Here is a 19,487-nt window from a genome sequence, read left to right on the forward strand (position 1 = left end):
CTCTCTTTTGTCTTGATAGATTTTTAGATAACATTGGAACACACACCATCATCTTGTTAGGGATCTTCCCACATGCATGCTTTGAATGCTCCCATCCCTTCACTATTTTAAAGGCACCTGTACACTCACAAATAATAAACCTGTCACAGCACACTTGGAAATAACCCATCTCCACTTGTACGAGTTGCTCTGTTCGAGATATTTCCGTGTACAAAGTCGTTTAGCAGGGTTTACCAGATTTATAATCATTGGAGGCCGGCAGCCCAAAACCCTGGGTGCGCGTCAGGCAGAGTTATTAAGTGTTTATAGAAATCTGATCAAATGGGCCATGGTGAGCCGGGGGGAGCAGGGCGGGGGGCTCGGGGAGCCGGCCATAAAGGCTGTGCCGGAGTCTCGGAGCCGCATGCAGAGGGAGCTGTGGCTCTGCGAGCCGGGCGCTGCCGCTCAGCGCGCCCCGAGCGCCGCTCGCTCCGCGCCGCTCCGCGCTCTGCCTCCCTGCTCTGCCTCCCTGCTCGCTCTGCCGGCTGGATTTTTATTTTATCCCTGTGCCCCTGTGCCGGTTGATTTAAATGTATCTGTTCAAGTGGAGATAATCCATGCAAATCAGAGGCACTGGCTCCCAGTGCTCGATTCACAAAGAGAACTCAGCTTCAGGAGGTCACTCGTTCACAGCTGCTCCTCCCATTATATTTTTCCCTTATTGCAGAACTACTGCATGTATACAGTGACTGAAAGGACTCAATTCACTGCAACTGCTGCCTGGCTTTACTTACAACTTTCTTTAAAGGGGGACTTACCTTCTATCACTCTTGCTAAGGTAGGAAGTCTGATTCTTCTAAAGACATGTAATGCCTCCAGTGTTTGCTCTTTATCAGATCCCACTATAATGATGTATATTGTTGTCAGAATTAAGTCCTAATAGACTTGCACCAGGTGCCTGATGCTTTTATTACTTGTGTGTATAGATACAACTGTTTAAACAGCTCATTTACTGTTTATTTAGCCAGCTATGTATCCTCTACCCCCTGGTTCTCTTTTCCTTTACATAATGGCAGGTAGGATCTCAGTGCATTAGCTCTCTAATCTACAAATGTAATCTGCAGCCAAGTTTGTATTCTGTTTTAAAAATGTTTTCTAATGTCTGTGTAAGTAAATGCAGTGAATTGTACCCCCGCAAAAGAAAACAAGAGAGCTTTCTGGCCTGAAACCTTATGAAGGTGCTATCTCTGGAGCAGAACAAACTGTTGAAAGGTTTTAAACAAAAACAAAAAGGTCACCTTTTACTTTGCAGCGTTGTAAACAAGGAAACTCCAGGCCTCACTGCAAATGGGCCTGTCATAAATTTAGACCACAAGATAAACATATAGTTAGTATAATCACCAGCAGAAGTGATGAAATGGAACTCTCACTATTCTGTGTTAATATTTATTGTTTAGAAAGGTTGGATGTGCAGTGCTTGCTCTGCAAACAAAGTGCAACTCTGAAACAACTATTTGAATGTGCTTCCTAAAAAAACTCCTTAAAAAAGGAAAGTCAGTCACTATGTCATTAGTTGCATTCTAATTTTGAGCATACATCACTTGAAATATTGAACTAATACATCTGACAGCACACACTGGTTTTATGGAAGCAGACAGTAAATCTTGCATTTATTAATGTATATTTCTTTGACTACATTGTCAGAATTTAGGGCTGAAAATAGTTATATAAATAACAATATAAACAACTTTAGATATGTTAAATCACAAGTAATGGATTTGAAAACTAATATAGTGCTAAAATTAGAATTTTTCTGACTTGTACTTGTCCCACAGTAAAGTTCTTGTTTGTTGTTTTGCACAGCTGGATTTAAAAAATGACAGCAATTAGATTTGGAGCCACCCTGCTTTTTGGATAACTTGCTATCTAACATAGTCAAGTTAATCAAATAGCAGTTCTATAAGGCTCTAAACAGAGTTCAGAATGAAAATTTAGTTAGCCAGCCAGGACAGAGAGATATTCCCAAATATATCCTGTAATTCCTTCAAGAACACTTGAGTCATGCATTTTCATTTTACATTTCTGGATTAGATACTTTTACTAAAAATATTTCAAGCAAGTATTTGCTTACTATATTAAGCATTTCAATGCCTAAAATGAGCATCTTTTCTCTTTGATATACAGTCTGCTTTTTGAACAAAAAATGCATTCTGATTTTGGAGTACAGTACAAACCTAGAGAGCCTTGTCATTGTTAGCATAAAGAAGACATCTACACAAGTATTACTGTGCAGAGGCCAATCTTTCTTTCTCTGGCATTTGTAAGGTTACTGTACACAGAATTTAGCAGATAAATATCTTTTGCTTCGTGGCATTTTAGAGATCCTATTGGTATGCAGGTTACCCTGTGAGGATGGCAACTGAAAAAAAGAAATATGTTTTATAGCAGTGTGTAATAAAAGCCCTTCACAATGATGTAAGTGGAGTCTGACCTTTCTCTCTTATCCTGTAATTAGAATTTTTATTAACTCTTTCAAGTGCAGAGTTTTTTGAATAAATTAATGTTAGAGAGAGCAAGCATATATATATATATATATATATATAATGTGGATGTGCAAACATATATTTTTGATATATGAATTTTAAAAGTAAAATTTGAGAATTCTTTCTAGACAGGAAAAAAGAAATATATATTCTTCCCAGAAACTCAACTTGCTCCACACAAAGAAATTTTGAATTGCAGGAGAGAGGCATTTGATACTGGCATCCTGCCTCCCCAGAAGAAAAAAAAAAAAAAAAAAAAAGAAAAAAGGAAGAAAGAAAGAAAGCATTTCGAAAAAAAGACTTAAAAAGACTTCTTTCATTTTGTGAAGGAGAGGAGAAATGCATTTTAGAGAAGTGAGCTGAACTTAAGAAAAGACATTAAGGATCTTTTGTCTGACTGACTCTCTGGCCAGGGTAAAGTTGGGAAGTAAAGGTGATCCCTGTGGAGTTAAGCAATATACAGAGATGAGATTAGATGAGTCACCACTGGAGATATGAAAAAGGCCTTTCCAAGGAAGATTTTTTGTAAGTGGATTAAAATACTGTTGGAGCAGACAGCTATTTCCTGATTCTTTTCCATCTTTTGCCCAGTGACCAATGTCTCACAGGGACAAAAGTGGTCCTTTGTGAGTCATCAGCAGCATTTCATACAGTTACTTCCAAATTATGTACTCAAGTTTCCTTTAAGTACATCAAGTTTTCTTGACACAACTCAGTTTAATTCTTTGATACACTGAAATAAATGAGATGAAACCAGTTTGAGATTAAATACTATTAAGGCCTCTGAATGTCTTTTCAGTAAACTTCCAAAGGAGTGAGACCCTGTGTTTCATTTCAGGCTAATTTATGCTATGGAGTTTTCTAGAGAAGATTGTCTAGAGAAGATTGTCAGAGACTTTCTGCAGCCAGTTCCTTTTTTCCATGGGTTTGTTTTTTTCCTCTGCCTCTGCAAACCTACCATTGCTATAGTAACTCAGTCAAACCTCTCTTGTAGAAAAGTTACTGATGCTCTGCTGTAGTGCGCCTTGCGGCAGGATCCACAGGATGCAGTAAACTCATAGCTGTACATAATGTAGGGCTTCTACTCCCATCAGACTCTTTTCTGCTGGTTTTATCATCTTAAAAGAATGCTTTGGAGATTGTTGTGAAGTTCCATCCAATGTCTTGAATGTTTTGTTTACAATTCTAAGCTAAACAACACTTTAAAAGTATTCTGGAGAGGGGGAAAAAATGGGAATCCTAAAAAGTAAGTTGTAGAGCTTTTGAGAAGACACTTGTCTAAAAATAGGAAACTTAATTGTCAACAAAGCCCTCAAGGATTTGTTATTAGTAATTTCTATAATTGAGTAGAAAGACTACGTTCCCCACAGCTTCTCATCAAATTACATACACAATTATATCATATTCTCCTTTTTTATTATTGCCTTGTGCTGTAGATTGTTAAAATGCAATATTGCAGAGTACAAACACTGAATATCTTTTGCAGATAAAGTGTGCTTATACCTCTAGGGGTTAAAAGCTGAATCAGATCTATAACTTGCCTACTGACAGCCTTTGAAGTTGGTCCTTATTTAGTTATTTACTCATTTGGTCAGATGGTTTATTTATTTATTTATTTATTTTAGTCTTAATATTTGCATTGACAACCTTTAACATGTTTGGAATTCTTCAGCAGATATAAAATGCTTGGTAGTGGCTGAAGTTAACCTGAGGCTTTATATATCCATCTTCCCCAGGAACTGCACTGAAGCTTTAGTTAGAGATGAGAATTTTATGCAAACAACTACTCTCATGAGAACTTGTCATTTTTCTGCCCTATCTTACTCTCTTTATAATTTCTAGAGGTGTTTTAAGTCAAGTCGAACTCTTTTGCTTCCCTCTCTCCCAAATACCTGTTGTGGGAGTCGACATGAAAATTTTCACAGATGAAATGCACCAAAAGAGAAGCTGATAAAAAGAAAATAAGTGGAGTGGAAATGAATCTTTAAATGGCAAGTCTGTGAAACACTGAACATGGTTATCTGACATTATGTCAGTGAGTGTTATCTCTTGAGGAGAAATGAGCAAGAGCAGTCCACACAGGAAAAGTAATTGTTGCTTTATTTCTGTCTGTTTATTTGGGATAGTTTGAACTGCCTCCCTCTTTTTTATTTTTCTCAGTGTGCAAAGATTAAGTATTAGAAATGCAGCCAGTAGGCATCTGACTCAAAAGCAATGCTCATTTGACCTTTGGACACAAAATATCTAATGCAAATGAAAATCTAAGCAACCTCAAAAATCACTGAGTACAAGAAATGTGGGTCAGTAGAAATTCAACACTTTAAAAAATGAAAACAAAATAAACCATTAAAATCACTTGGTTAGATTAATATTTATTTCTCCATTCCACATTAGAGTATCAGATGCTGAACTTTTGCCCAGTTTACCTGAGGCAAAAGATATGTGGCAAAATTCAGCATTAGTTTTAACAACTGCAGCTGAAAGATTTTGGAGAAGAATACTGGTGAGAACAAGGGTAAAAGATCCTTTATCAATACATACATATTTGTCAAAAGCTAGATTTTATAGGACACAAAGAGTACATAGGAATTAAGATGCATTTAAAGTGTGTGATGCTGCCACTTCTTTGTTTAAAGGTTACACTCGCCACATAAGGAACTCCATCCTTCCCACTGTTTTAGTTCTGCTGTTTTACTTGGGGGGCTGGTTGGTTTTTATATCATTAGGGGAAATGGCATTTGAAAATGCATGAGTATGAATGGATAAAAATCTCTCACTCACTAGACACTATTTCTTACTTCTCTTCCTACCAAACTATAAAGGAAGAAGGCAGAAAAGACAAAATTTATTCCATGTGAAACAAAGGACTGAGAGAGAGATACAGCTTCTGTCTCTGGAGAAATAAGACTAGTCACAACAGGCCTCTGGAGCCAGAACTTTGATACCTGACTTGCCCCTGCAGAAAAGTCTATGACTTAGAAATCATGCTCCAAGGAGGAAGATGAAATACTTGTTAAAGTCAAGTAACAGTCCCCATGCAATTTTTGCTCCTTGTCTTTGCCATGGCTATGTTACATGAGTTCACAGAATGGTAATAATATAACATCAGCTGGCAACCTAAAATTTGGAAAAGGGAAGAAATTTCAGTTTTTTCTCCAGTGAACCTGAGAGTATATAATTCCCATGACCCTTACAGCTGAGGCAAGAAATATTTACCTGGAGGAGGGTAAATATATTACATATACATATATATACATAGACATATATACATACACACACACACACATATATAGGGGATGTATATTTAGCTTTACTTACCAAAATTTCATTTCCCATATTGAGTACAAACTTGATCACTGCAGAAACAGATAGGTGAACCAGCAGGCAGGTTAGAAGGGAGGATCCACAGGCATCCCATGTTCAAGGGATTTTGGTCCATATTTCCTCCATAGACTCAAAAGTTTCTGTTTTACCTATGCAGTGAGTAATGTGTAATTTGGTACCTCCTTTCTCAAGGGAAGAAGAGATGGTCAACAAAGAGGTGTCCAAAAGTGAAATACGAGTGTTGAGCCTGCCAGAAAACTGCGCAGGCATTGCTCGATGGCTTCCCAAAGCCCACCTGCCAGCCCCAAAAATATGTCTATAAGTGGCAAGATCAAAAATGTGTCACAAGTTCATGCTATATGGCAAGTTTTTATGTGAACCTAGCAGGACAGACAGACTGACAGACACTGGAGAGTATTGAGGTAACAAGGAACAGCCAAGGACATTATAAGACTGCTTAAAAGTACAAGACGTCATTTACAGTCAGAACATTTGGGTTTAATATATTTAGAAATTACATTAATAGATTGTGAAAAAACAAATACAGCATGCCATTTCTGGGGATCTTCTTTGTGGTGTCTGCTATGGATGTTTTCTCTAACCTTGCAGTCTCTTCACCAGGCTTCCCTCTGTCCACAATAAAAAACCCACAAAAAATGTATCATAAAACCTGTTTAATTTCATACAAAAGATTATACTAAGTGTGCTTTTAATGTAATGATGTCAGTGGTGGATGATAACATGTATTAGGTAGCGCAAACTGCTGATTATCTGTCAGGATAAATCTGTTTATTTCAGAAATAGCAGTCTGACAACCCCCTGTTGTTAATCATGAAAGTACATGCTAATGCCAGGTACTGTTTGGTTGGAGCTCTCAGAGGAATGTGTTTGTTAGATTTGTGCTTTGACAGTCTTTACACTGAGTTTTGCAAATTTTCTGTGTATATTTTTTTTTACATATTTTTAATACAGAGGCAAGAACAAAGCTGCTGATCTACAACTTAGGTTTGCAGCAATTCAGAGGAAGGAATGACTTGTGAAAAGAGAGAGTAGATTATAGGATTACACAATGGTTCTGACCATGCCCACTGTGCATTCATCTGTAGTAATTTCAGTGCAGACCCATTAGTGATGAGCAGAAAAAAAAGCAAAATGAAAGTTAGGGAGTTCTTTTTCCCCCAAAGTCACTCCTCTTAAATTTGTTTATTTATTTTTCAGCATTTACAGCAATCCCTAATTATATCCTGAACTAAAAAGACCATCTCCATATGATGCTCATACCATTCCTTCTTAATGAGGTAAAAGGCAAAGTGAACCAGACAGCTTTTCGTGAATTTGACCCAGATTTTGTGTTGTAGAAAATTACTATTATGCATTTTGAGTGAAACATAAATGGAATACTGAGGTACAGTTTGTCCAACCTTGGGTGAAAAGGTGTTTTATCTGATTTTATTGCATTTTGATCATTTCATGAATGCCATAAAAAGCTGAATAGCATAATAAAAACTGATATTTATATTGACATTTCAGGATTCTAAATAGAAGCAGAGAAAATCTAAACAGTCCTCAGCATCTCTGCAGCTGTTCCTCCAAAATCATCTGAGCTCTAATTCACTTTTTCTCCCCATATACCCTCAATTGGTGCTAATATAAACATCTCTCTCTAAAGCAATTTCTCCCTGGAAGATTATGCACATCTTCATCTTAATTCAGAATTTACATGTGTACTTTGCATATTTTTGCATCAGTATGTGTGTTTTAAATTAGATAAAGGTCACTGTCATTCATAATCAAGAAGAAGGTGCATAAAAGGTCAGGATTCAATAAAAAAACTGATTAGATGTAGAGGTTTGTTCATATGATTCAGTATATCATTGGATAAGTGGAAATCATGAGTCAACAAATTAACCTTGGTATAATGGGTTACTTGCTTCATTAGGATCAGAAATGAGATTCACAATCTTTTTTTCAATATACTTCTTGTTTGTCGCCATAATAAGAAGAAATACTTTGGTGTTAGTAGTTACATAACTGAGTATTTTCCTATTTTCATAATTTAATTTGGTTTAAAATGTGACACAAATGACAATTCTAATGTGAAAAAAGGAACTGAGGCACCAAATACATTTGCTACGCATATAAATATCGATGGAATAAAAACTATCCACTGTAAGAATAGAGCAATCAATTTAAAATAATGGTTTGCATGTTTCATATAGGCTTTAGTTTGAGCACGTAAAAGAATCTGTGATGAGTCAGGCTTTCAGAATCTAGTGTCAGGAGGAGGTCCAGATGCAAGTGAACCTGAGCTAAGGGCGAGGATAAGTTTGTGCCCCACATGTTGATTCTGCCACAAACTTTCCACATGTTCTTGGGTAAATCACCAGCATTGACTGCATGGCCGCTCACATCTGCAAAAAAAGAAAAATAGCAACAAGGCTTATACTCCTGTGTCTGCAGACATGGGGTGACCAGGAGGGCTAAGATATTGGGATTTCCACCCCTGCTCTATTTGTTACACCATATTCCTGGCCATTTTCTGCCATTACATTTTCAGAGCTGGGAATCTGCACCAGAAAACTTCTGAGGATTCTTCACAAATGTTCCCTAGAATAGACAAGAAATATCAGAAGTACAAGACCCTACTTACGAAAAAATCTGGCCTAGGAAAGACATCATCAATTATACAAAATGATAATGCTATATTCTCAACTTTGGACTATATAAACTTGGTGCAATTTTTATGACCACAGCATAAGCTTTTCCAAACAGTTTGGTGTTGGGGTTTTTAAATAATTTATCATTATTATTATTATTATTATTATTATTATTATTATTAATTTTTTTTGTTGGCTTTTTTTTTGCCATAGTCTTTTGCATTTGGGGGTTGGTTTTGGAGTGCTTTTTCTTTTTGTCTAGAAATTATTGCAACTATTTCAAGCCCTACCATAGAAGAATGGTCTATTAGAAAATCAACATTACAATTAAAATAGTTATACATGTCAATGTTTCAGACATTGTGTATTTCTGTGAGCTTTCTTCACGTCTGTGTAGAATAAATATCAAGTTACTACTTGTTCATTTTTTTTCCCCTTGGGCAGCATTCTGTACCTATTAAATCCTAAGTATGAAAGAAAATTAGACTTGCCTGTTACCACTATAAACTTACACCCAATGGTTTTTAAATAACATGTAGGTAATCTCCCTTCTGTAAACATAGAGAGTTGGAGTTGCTCATAATTAAAGCTGCAAGCATCACAAGACAAGCTGACTCTTTTCTGACATTCATACGCCTCACAAAATGCATCATTCTCTCACAAAATGCAATGGAAATACACTGAACCATAGAGAACTTTATTTACAATATTGTTTACATTTTATGCAATTTTAGTACAGGCATAGCTTTACTCTGTTATTTCATCCTTTGAAAGTCAGCTGTGTATGAGTAGGACTTTCAGCTGGGCCTGTAGGATCTGCTCCTGATCATTAAAAGGATGAATCCATTCTTTGTAATAACCTGGCTTAGTTTAATGCAACTCCCAACTTCCATTACTTCTCCTCCATAGGTTTATAAGCTGGAAGTATTTGACTACTTCCCACCTTGCAGAGTTCTACTGTGTGCAAACCCCTGATGTATGCTGGCCTTGGAAGTACCAAGGCACAGAACCAACGTGAAGTTTGTACTTCCATGAAGAGGTACACAAATTACAAGTGCACCCTTGAAGGAAATCCCCTCATCCTCCCAAAACACTGAGCTGCAGCCCAGAGACAAAATAGCCATGTGCCTTCTGGATATCACTGAGCTAGAGGACGTGTTTGAGGAATGCCCCTGCTAGGACCTGAGCAGTCATGGGCATTCAAACCACAGGAACAAGCCACAGCTAGCCCATATTCAAACACAGGACATGTATGTTGGGTTCTCAGTGTTTGGTGATTCACATTACAAACTGACTTCTGTTGAGTGGCAGTGCTTACTAAGGTATAAATGCACCCTGAGAAATATTTACATAGAGAGCTGGCACTAGACAGAATTCACCAGCTCCACCCCTTATTTCAATACTAGGGACTCACTACGTGTTGAAGTCATTTGTTCTTGAGTCTTGCTGCAGACCTAACATGGAGAACTTTGGCTGCTTCATCAAACCTAGGAAATCATACAGATGAAGGAACACTCATTCTGCAATGTGACCATGTCCCGTGGCTGTCAGCTGATGAGGAAGATGCTCCTCATAGTGTCCCTTCTCAGCAATATCTGCACAGTAACAACTAGAATTGAGATAAATTCCTCATGCTCTGCTGAACCTGAGGAAGTGACCTTGGGACACTGGACAGCATGATCTGGTGCATAACCTTTTAAAAGTATAAGCAAAGCTGAGCCACAGGAGTTTTGTAGCCAGAGCTATTCCAGTCAGTTTTGTGTAACATGGTAGGAGGTAACATACAAGCAGGTGAGTTTATATAAAATGACCAGACTTCTTCAGTATCTTCTCCATGAGGCAGTGTGGCCTCAGCTATTTTTGAAATTAGCCTGATCGGGGAAGAAGGGAAGGTTCTCTTGTCCTTGCAATATCTGGACTATGGTGCAGTATTCCCGGCCACTCCCACTTCTTTAGCTGCACAGATCTCCCATATTGTGATTTTCTTAGTCCGTTCATACTGTGCAGGAATCTCTGGGAAGAAAAGGTGTTGAAAATCAAGAATCTCCTAGGTCTAACACTGGTTTATAAGGTACCTTTGGAAAAGTCACCTAGGAGAATTTTTCCAAACTAAAGTTGCAATTTTAAATTTCATGTTTAAGCATCCAAATTAGTGGTCTGATTTTAATGTGTGCTGACACTCACATTTTCAATTGACTTCAAAGGGAGTTGTGAGTTCTCAGAAGTCTAAACCTATGAAAATCAAGCCAGTTAGAGACTCAAACTTGAAAGGTTTCTCCCATACCATTATTGTTATTTGCATTACTTTAGTAGCTTGACACCCCAGTTACAGGACTAAAGTGCTAGGCACTATATTTTTTACCACTTTTTTGTATTTTGCTATATGTAAAACCTGACACACAAGAATGTTGTGATGATTGTTTTGTTAGTATTTGTATACAGCTTTGAAAAATAAATGCTCTGTAAACACAGATTATATATTCATGGATAAAAAACACAGATTATAATTATTCATTCCTTTTTGAAACAAGTTCCATGGATTTTGAACCTGCCCTTAAGAAACAGACCTGATACTGCATGCAGAATACATGAAATAAAATAGAGCGGCCAAATTCATCAGTTTCTGTTAAAGTATACCTGTAGTAGTTTGAACAGTAAACAGAAATTAAATACTCATACTGTGTTCAATTTGAACAGAAATCCACACCATTTAACAACTCCTACATAATCCTCAAAGAAATTAAATAGGATGATGAACCACAAAGCTTTCCTTAGAAACTTTTGTCTTATCCATACCTCTTTATTTTAGTTAAGCTGATCCTTACTAGAAAATAGTAGACTCTTTGTAACCGCAAAGCTTTCTTTTTTTTTTCCCCTGTGGATTCAATAACTAAGCTGATTGGAACAGCTTTGATTTTGACAAAATGTTTTGCTTAAAAGAAAGTTTTTGCTCACAAATATTTAAGAAATTTTCCAAAGCCCATTTTTAGTTTAGAATTTTAAAATATGAGGTTTTCTTTGACTCAGTTTCCATCTTCTGAAAAGCTAATGACTTCAGTAGCAGTGTCCCCATTGACTTCAGTGACACAGCACAGCCAGTGTGTGTGAGCAGATACTGCCAGGATCTGAGGTTTTATAAGGCTAAATGTAATCTGTATAATCCACCAGATCCCTAGTTTTAGATCAAAACAGAGTGCAAGCATTTCTCAGAAAAGGAAAACAGGATTTCTATAACAGACTTTTACTGTTGTGGTTTGGCCCATGGCTATGACACCTCAACACAGGCACATTCCAGTGCAATCAGATCAGGAGTGCAGTATTAATATATGCAAAAGTGCACATTGGTGGTTTCTATTTAAATAAGACAGGTGGTTTAAAACCAGACCCTAACTGATTAATAAGTTTGTTCATGCAGACTTTCATTCAGGCATCAGGAATAAGTGCTCTGTCTGCTTGATAAATGTCCAGGCTAAATAGAAATGTTGTTATTTGTCAAATAGTAACTGTTTTAATGGGCAATTCTTCATGATCTTTAACAGCTATAAATTGATCTCCAGGACTCAGATGTCACAGAATAGTCCCTGTATTTCTCAAAGAATCCCCTTAAAGAATCCAACTTGAGGGAAAGCATAGCACCAAAGAACGAAATACTTTAATTTACTCCAGGGACAGAGTATATTAGGCATAGTAATGAGGATTTTACAAACAAGCAGCAAGTAAAGGATATTATTTTTCTACAAAGCAGATAATATAGTAATGAATCTAGACAGTCATTGTATCTCTTCCAATACTTAGGATTTTAATAAAAGTAATCATCATGAATTCTATTTAGACTTTCAGACCTTTACATCTTGAACCATTTAAAACATTGATACATGATTTTAATCTGTATGGTGTAAACTTATTGATGTTTTTGCTTGTAAACTGCACACTCTTCAGATAGATCAATTTTCACATTTACCATACCTAATTATTTCCTGTTTCCTTCTGACTTTAAAAGGCATACATCACTGGGGGCCCCTTTTATTTAACTGACAGTTTCACGACAGCTAATACAAATAATAAAATAAAGCCTGAAGAAGAAATAAGTTGTATTGAATAAAAGGTTTAGCACAAGTATTTATGTCCTGTGAGGACAAAGCGCTGTGCATGTTTCCTTTATCTTGTAGTATCAGGTAGCAGCATTAGCAATATTTTCTGTATTTCATACATAAAGTTCCATGTGATTACAAACCTGAGCCTGGGTAGTTGAATGAACTCTGCACAAAAATAAAAAGAAAGATATATGCTCCTGAAAAAGGACCCAGACCCATATCTTCTGGGAGATCTGGGAAAGTCACTCTTTTGGAAGCTGCATAGAGAGATAAATGTGATAACAAAAGCTCACAATTCTAGCAGGTTCCCCTAGAATACTGCTTCAAAAATGTGAGGTGTGAAAGAAAGGCAATCTGTGCCAGATACTGATTAAATTTCAGTCATCTATCCAAAGCAGTCCCTAGTTGCTTGTAAAATGCTCCATGTAATTACAGCAACTACAGTTTTTAAAGCAATTTACACATTAGCCTTTAACTTGGGTTTCTTTTTGTGGGTGCATTTCTTCTTTGGAATCAATATCCTTAAAATATACGTAAATAAGTTATATGACTTTGCAGTCATATAGACTTAAAAAAATTCCATCTCTAGTATTTGCTTCACAGCATTCTTGGCTTTTGAAAAAGCTTAACTGTAATAAAATATCACATTCTGGGTGTTTAGCTAACGTTGTTCAGTGACCCCAGCTGTAAGTCACAACCATATTTAAAACTGTTAAGGAGTTAGGAATTGATGCAAAATCAAACCAGGATATATTAGAAGGCTGGCAGGATATAATAATATTAAGGGCTAAACTTTGTCCTTTGCTAGTTACATAGGTGCAAATATCAAACTTGGAAAATCCTTTCAAAACTTTGTGCGTCCTAATCTTCCAAATCTTCTCTAAGTCTTTGGGCATAGAAGACTTTGCTAATGCAGGAGCCACTTACATAGTTACAGGATGAACACTGGCCAAGTAAAAGAGCCCTGGCTCATAGCTGTGGTATTCCAATTTTAAATTAATGTGTGAATTTTGGAAGGAAACAAAACTGAGTATTTCATTCTACTGGTTAAAAACAGAATAAATGCAAGGAGCGAACTCCTCACAATCAGTAAAACTGTTCCCACCAGAGCTGCACAGTGCAGCTGCAGGTAGCTTTACACTTTTTTTGTTGTTGTTTTATTCTGTTTGTTCAAGGTGCCTTTTGTATGTGCCAAGCACAAAAAAGCTCCCCAGTTATTCTGCCCCTCTTTGTTACCAAGGCTATTATCCTAACTGGAGCTAATAATATGAAGCACATTTATGTTTGTGTAGGAAAACTAGGGTCACTAGAGATAATCCAAAAAGTTGTTCCACAAGGGATTATCTAGGATGCTGTTTTCCAAAACTGTCACATATCAGAAAAAGGGCAAAGCACTTGTAACTCTTGTGATTGATCCTCTGTCAAGCCGTGATTGCTGTCACCAGCAGGTTACATTCCTTCAGCAAAGCAGGAGTAGACGCTGCTGAATTTTAAGCTAAACCAGTTAGGCTTCCAGTGTCATATTCCTTCCCTTATCCCTTTCCATACTTCATTCTCTCACTACAGGAGATAAATTTGTAACTGAAAAGAGAAGATGATGTGGTGTGTGTTACAATATCTTAAAATTAGTGCTCCCTCCCAATAATATATTTGGGGCATAGCAGTGAACATAATTTGGCTTATAGGCCCTGCAATGCCACAACGAAAGCATATAATTTGCTTAAGGTGAGAGGGTATGGAATTATTCATGTGATAAAAGTTAAATGCAGGCCTTAATGTACTATTAGACAAAACCATAGATTTACAATTCTTGTGAAATAACAGATGTTTTTCAACCTGACTTTGAAATTAAATGCCTGTATATGGCTCTGTCCAAAGACTCTGAAGCCACTCTTGCACCATCAAACACCATCGGTTTGTAAGGCTGCAGTCAAGGATGCAAAGTGCTCTCTAGCTATCCAGAGCACTTTCTGTGTTTTTATTCCCTGTTGTCTTTCAGTCTTTGAAAGTGTTCAGTGGATGCATACATAGTTCTCAGATACTCCATACATTTTTTTAAAGAATGTCAGAGTTTTTATAGGTTTTTCCTGTGAATCCTGACATTTGTAATTTATTTGCATTAATTTACTGCAATTAAACATCTAGGTTTTTTTCAAAGGCACTTACTTTCAAATATATCTTTTACTAAATCAGGTAGAGATCCACCTGCTTTCCTATACACATATTGAGGTGGAAGTAAGATTTTTAATTAAGTATTCACTTTTTGTTTTTTAAAGTTTCCATTATCAACTCTTGCTTAAAATGGTTTTGGGCTAGCTACTGTTTTTTCTAAAAGTTTCTCCACTGAGTGCCAATTTTTACAAAACTATCACAGGGACCCTCACTTTAAAGCCAGACTTTAGCCTGCCTTGCATAAAAGGTGATGGTCTGTCTGCTTTGGCTTAGACTTCATGGGAAAGCATTCCTGAGCAAGTAGTGGAAAACAGCTTTTTCCCCAGTGGTCTGTCACCTTACTCCACCAGAAGCTGCCATCCTCCAAGCTCTGTTTGTGGAGGAGTTTGTGTACACATTCCTTTGCATTACAGACAAAATGAACTGCGAAAGCTTAATGGACTGCTGAAGGTGAGTATGAGCTAACCCAGCTCATTTTGCCTGAAATGGATTGAGAAGCACTCACATGACCTCCTTCCTCTCTCAGAGCCCTGGGGTAGCTGCTTCCCTTGATGGAAAACAGCACCAACCAATTCAGCGAGGTCTTGAAGAAGACTTTTGTCTGTGTCCTGAAAAGCAGGTTCATAACTCACATTACCTTTTCTCCAGCCTTTAGAGAAAGAATTATATCAACTGTAAATGAGGAGCTGACTTTTAGGGGAAGCTAAGGAACCAGCAATGAATTACAAGTAGGCAACACAGGTTTTTTCAAAGCTACGGCCATAGCCTCTATTGGTCATTTCAATTACTGAATGTCTAGGAGCAAAATGTCCAGGCCAAATTTAGCAAAGTCTGTAACAGCAGTAGTAAAATGCTGTCTCTGGAAAATTCCCTTTTCTCTAGATGGTGGTTCATTTTTAAAAATTACTGTCCAAGTGACTGAGTCTTCTATTATCTTTAGCAAAGAAACTTCTGGAGGTGAAAGGCTCTTTCAAACAGTCCTATTTTGACTCCCAATTTTTAACCCATCTTCCTTCTTTTAAATAACATGCAGAAAGCTTAATAAACTAAAATGTACACATAAATATTCCAAAATATTCTCATGTTTTCCATACACATGAATGTAGCTAATGTCTCCATTATTTCATACATTTGTAAGGCAACCGATTCATCTCTGCCACTCTTTTGCCCTCTAATAGAATGTTTGAATAAGGAATAGTTACAGTTCTCATTAGGTTTGTTGTGGGGTTTCATAATGAATTCCTTTTCACAAGCAGGAGAGTCTTTTGATTTTTGCTTGCATATTCATAGAAGAACTATGCCATAAACAAAGTCTAAATCTGGCACCACTGTCTTGTAAAGCCATGCTAAGACTGTGTTCTATCTTTCTACACTTTACCTCATAAAGAAAACAATGTCAATGCCAAGCATGGAAGGTGAAGAAGATTTCTATTTAAAGGATAATTTTCTGGCACATGAAGCACCATTGGAGGCACATTGTAAACAAAAAGAATGTGCATTGCTTTTCTTCCACAGGCCAAAATTCTGCCTTGGTCTATCCCAACAGAAAGAACAATACACTTCTGTGAAAGATTGTTCAGCGAAGTCCAGCTGCTCTGTAGAAATTAATCTCTTGCCATATTTACATATGTAGAGATACATTAAAAATACACATAATTCAGAGTTCTTTTTTAACCTACACTCCCCCTCTAACACAATTGCTCCCATGAATCAATGAGATTTATCCCGTCAACATGAAAAGAAAAGCATATGTTGATAGATAATCTACATGAATACACTGGTCAAGCAGTGGATTCGAGCTTAACTGATATGTTTCATTCAATGGCAAGTATATTTACTTAGGGTAGCAAAAAAACTCTGTATCTACTAATGATGTGGAACTGAATTCTTTATCTCCCCTGCTGTTAGCTTGCTTTTAAGGCAGAACTGGACATATCTATGACAACTAAACAGGTATTTTGCAAATTGTACTTAGCTACCTTTAAGGAGAGGTCCAAACCACACACTGTATAAGCACTGCCAGAAATTTTATAGAGCTTGGCTGGAAAAACAATCTAATGCTACATTCTTCTTGCCAATCAGCACAACGGAATTTTTTGTTTTTTCTCTACTCTATTACAGATAGAATTCTGATTCAGAGTGTTGTTGTCTTTTAAGGCCTTTTTAGGGTACTTACAGAAATGTCAACAATGATGCATAAAATCACTGTCATGTGAAATAATTGATTAGCTGATCAGTTTCCTATTCTATTTCTTTAATACATTTTCCCCAAGAATAATGATTATATTTATAGAAATATAATAATTTTCCATGCTAAAGCAAAATAGTATTTGACATTAACAAAAGGTCAGGTGTCATACTGTAAACCACAATGAGTATTGCTTTTAAAGATTATTGAATTAAGAGGTACATGTATTTGACAAAGTATAGAATTCCAATAACTGCCCTTTTACATGCCATGGATTTATTGACATTTCGTAACTGTAAAAATGCAAAGTAGTTTGCATGTAATAGGCACTGTCAATTTTAAAAATAAAAATGTCTCATTCAGGAACATGTCTATTTTCCTTCTGTTTTTGCATGCACACATTTGAACACTCAAATATCTGTGTATCCTATTGTGATTGTGGTTCATAGGGACAAATACATGCTCACTTTTGGAAGGCACTTTTGCATTGTGCATCCTCATGCAATAATAAACCATACCTTTTCTTTTTCTTGAAACAATAGTGTCACTGCTCTGTAAACGTGACCCAAGACTTTTCAGGGGAGTTAGTTAAAGTGAGTGTGAGGACAACATCAGAGCCTCTCCGTGGTATTTGCCCACACCACAGATCTGTCACAGTTTGGTGTGACTGACGCGCCTTAACTGAAGTCCCAGGTCTTTTAAGGGTCAGAATCACTGCTGGAATTATGCCAAAGTCTGTCTGGAGAAAACACCAGAGCTTCAAGAACTGCCAGAGTGTTTCAAGCTGTGAGGGCAAATTAGCTAAAAAGGATTTTTAACATTGATAGGTTTGAATAATAATACTTTGCAAATGTAGCACCTTTTATGTGTTCCTGCAGTTAATAATAATAGAAAAGCCATAGAGAATGAGCCTTCTATTCCACAAAGCTGTGCCACATTACTATAACATTCTTACAAGGATAAACTGTTTATTAACAAAATGAGTTCAGTTTCACTTTAAAAGGATATTATATAGTTCAATTTTGTCTTTATTTTCCAACAACTTTTCTGGTAGTATCAAATGAGTTTCTTGTAACAAGAAGTCTTGAAATTTTTGTTGTTTGTTGTTGCTGTGATGTTTCTTTTAAATTTGCAATAGATTTTTTGGCATTCAGCAACACAACCAAAATTCCCAGATTGGACAGTTTTAACTTCAATGATTAAGAGAGAGATTTTAACCTAGAAATCTGCCTTTTCAATGCAGTAATTTCATGATTACAAGCCACACCTGATTATAAGCCGCACGTCTGGGTGTCGGCAACGTGTAGGTCTTCATCCATATATAAGCTGCACCTGATTATAAGCGAGGATGCTTGCACAACTTTCACAAAGTTGCCATTTAGTAACAGAATCATGGGATTGCGGAGTTTACTGGCTCGGCTCGGGGCTGTATGGACTCAGATCGGCCCCACTTTTCCCCCACTGGGGCCATGTGGGCTCAGATCGGGGCCAGGCAGGCTTGGATCAGCCCTGCCTTTCCCCCACCGGGGCTGTGCAGGCTCTGGTTTGGTTTGGGGCCGTGCGGGCTCGCACTTCCTGGTTGGCAAATTTCTTAACCTCATCAATATATTGGCCGCACCTGATTATAAGCCGCACTTCCGGGTTCGGACCAAAATTTTAGTGAAAATGGTGCAGCTTATAATTGTGAAATTACTGTACTTTCCTATATGTAGAATGAGCATTCAATGGAAAGTGGTTATCTAACAGCTTTTCATTAGTTGTCATCCACCTGTCATCAGCAAATGTGTCATTCAGGGTACCCTTAACTCTTCCCTTGTTCATCCTTTCTGGACCCTTTAAGGTTCTAGTCTCTCTCACTTCTTCTGCTACCTATAGGACTATTCTCGGGTCTTCTTCCTTCAAAATCACATCAGCTGTTATACCCAGGAAATAAAATATTGATTATAAAGGAGCAGTAAAAATTGGGAAAAAAAACCCCTAAACTGTAGTTTATTATTCTGTAAATAAGTTGAAAAAATCCCCAACCAATTAAATAAAATCAAACAAAACCTAAAGACAAAATCTGGATGCATTGTAGCATCCAATAGGTTGCATACAGTTCCTCAGGTTTTGGTATAGGAATTGCCATAGTTAATAGATTGAAGGCTTGCTTGCACTGAACAGCAGCACAAAGACTGTCACAAATATTTCAAAGTCAGAACTCACTTTTCAAACATGGAAGCCTTGACACTACTGCCAAATCTTGGATTTGGTCTATTAAATCAGCACTTAGGCAAATAAAACAGTCATTTGAGTGATAATTTCAACAGACTAATGAGATATTCAGATGTCAGCAATTGAAAAATACACATTGGCCTTTTGAATTTAATCCAAGAGAGGCTTTGATTTATATTAGGAAGGTTTAAGACTTTATAGAAGGATCAAAATAATTTCTGAATTTATCTTAATCTTTCTGGGAGAGAGGCAGATGGGATTAAAGTTCTTTATGAAGTCTTCACTAGTTTTAGATATAAAACTTTCCTTTGTCATC

General features: G+C 36.9%; 1 protein-coding gene across 23 annotated transcripts in view; it reads left to right on the top strand.

The window, feature by feature from the left end:
• The first annotated feature begins 531 nt into the window (after positions 1-531).
• The window catches only part of ADGRL2 (adhesion G protein-coupled receptor L2), a 386,257-nt gene continuing 367,301 nt past the window's right edge, over positions 532-19,487 (top strand). For 8 of the 23 annotated variants that reach the window (XM_033066956.2, XM_033066972.2, XM_033066966.2 and 5 more), the window contains exon 1: positions 535-817. The gene's annotated coding sequence lies outside the window, so the exon portion shown is untranslated. Of the gene's footprint in view, positions 818-19,487 lie in introns of all 23 variants that reach the window. The other 15 variants (XM_033066963.2, XM_033066964.2, XM_033066967.2 and 12 more) reach the window with 4 other exon arrangements.

This window comes from Catharus ustulatus, chromosome 9, assembly GCF_009819885.2.
Source record: "Catharus ustulatus isolate bCatUst1 chromosome 9, bCatUst1.pri.v2, whole genome shotgun sequence".
NCBI lineage: Eukaryota > Metazoa > Chordata > Aves > Passeriformes > Turdidae > Catharus > Catharus ustulatus.